The 1,965-nt window shown below is 30.3% G+C and overlaps 1 protein-coding gene across 3 annotated transcripts in view; it reads left to right on the top strand.

Annotated features, from left to right (window-relative positions):
- Positions 1-1,881: 1,881 nt before the first annotated feature.
- Positions 1,882-1,965, top strand: part of LOC130293763 (Schwann cell myelin protein-like) — a 19,126-nt gene continuing 19,042 nt past the window's right edge. For all 3 annotated transcript variants that reach the window (XM_056542837.1, XM_056542836.1, XM_056542834.1), the window contains exon 1: positions 1,882-1,946. The gene's annotated coding sequence lies outside the window, so the exon portion shown is untranslated. The remainder of the gene's footprint in view (positions 1,947-1,965) is intronic.

Raw genomic sequence — 1,965 nt, 5'->3', positions numbered from 1 at the left:
TATAGTAGTTATATTCTTGTATATAGGAGCAGTATTATAGTAGTTATATTCTTGTATATAGGAGCAGTATTAAAGTAGTTATATTCTTGTATATAGGAGCAGTATTATAGTAGTTATATTCTTGTATATAGGAGCAGTATTATAGTAGTTATATTCTTGTATATAGGTGACAGTATTATAGTAGTTATATTCTTGTATATAGGGGCAGTATTATAGTAGTTATATTCTTGTATATAGGAGGCAGTATTATAGTAGTTATAGTCTTGTATATAGGAGCAGTATTATAGTAGTTATATTCTTGTATATAGGAACAGTATTTTAGTAGTTATATTCTTGTATATAGGAGCAGTATTATAGTAGTTTTATTCTTGTATATAGGAGGCAGTATTATAGTAGTTATATTCTTGTATATAGGAGCAGTATTATAGTAGTTATATTCTTGTATATAGGAGCAGTATTAAAGTAGTTATATTCTTGTATATAGGAGCAGTATTATAGTAGTTATATTCTTGTATATAGGAGCAGTATTATAGTAGTTATATTCTTGTATATAGGAGCAGTATTATAGTAGTTATATTCTTGTATATAGGAGCAGCATTATAGTAGTTATATTCTTGTATATAGGAGCAGTATTATTGTAGTTATATTCTTGTATATAGGAGCAGTATTATAGTAGTTATATTCTTGTATATAGGAGCAGTATTATAGTAGTTATATTCTTGTATATAGGAGCAGTATTATAGTAGTTATATTCTTGTATATAGGAGCAGTATTATAGTAGTTATATTCTTGTATATAGGGGCAGTATTATAGTAGTTATATTCTTGTATATAGGAGCAGTATTATAGTAGTTATATTCTTGTATATAGGGCGCAGTATTATAGTAGTTATATTCTTGTATATAGGAGCAGTATTATAGTAGATATATTCTTGTATATAGGAGCAGTATTATAGTAGTTATATTCTTGTATATAGGAGCAGTATTTTAGTAGTTATATTCTTGTATATAGGAGCAGTATTATAGTAGTTATATTCTTGTATATAGGAGCAGTATTATAGTAGTTATATTCTTCTATATAGGAGCAGTATTATAGTAGTTATATTCTTGTATATAGGAGTAGTATTATAGTAGTTATACTCTTGTATATAGGAGCAGTATTATAGTAGTTATATTCTTGTATATAGGAGCAGTATTATAGTAGTTATATACTTGTATATAGGAGGCAGTATTATAGTAGTTATATTCTTGTATATAGGGGCAGTATTATAGTAGTTATATTCTTGTATATGGGAGCAGTATTATAGTAATATAACAACTGGCTCCAGAAAGTTAAACAGATTTGTAAATTACTTCTATTAAAAAATGTTATCCTTTCAGTACTTATGAGCTGCTGAAGTTGAGCTGTTCTTTTCTGTCTATGTGCTCTCTGATGACAAGTGTCTCGGTGTCCAGAGTAGAAGCAAATCCCCATAGCAAACCTCTTCTACTCTGTGCAGTTCCTGAGATATACAGAGGTGTCAGCAGAGAGCACTGTTGTTAAAATGAGTGTTGTCTCAGGTTTTCCCAGGTTGCAGTGTGGCCCGAGACATCACATCACTTGTTTAAACATCTTTCTGTAGATAATTTACAAATCAAGAGAATGGGAAAGTGTCTGGTAATTACATAAAGAACACTATATCAAAAGTTTAATTTGGTGACAGTTACTCTTTAACTCTTGACAAATAAACATTATTGAGTCACAATTCATATATACTCCCCAAATTCCCCAAAATCCAAACGTTTATATGTTATACTTTTTTATCTCTTGAAATGTGACAGTCTCTTAACAAAATCACCCCGGTGCCTCCTCCCTGTCATCATAGAAGAAGTGAAGAAAGAGAAAAGCAAAAAGCAGATGTGTCTCTACAGGATCAGTGAGTCGGCAGAGTGATACCAGCAATACACGGTAAGTGCACTTTCCTCTC

Source organism: Hyla sarda, chromosome 10 (assembly GCF_029499605.1).
Source record: "Hyla sarda isolate aHylSar1 chromosome 10, aHylSar1.hap1, whole genome shotgun sequence".
Classification (NCBI taxonomy): Eukaryota; Metazoa; Chordata; class Amphibia; order Anura; family Hylidae; genus Hyla; species Hyla sarda.
This window is presented reverse-complemented; position numbering and strand designations above follow the sequence as displayed.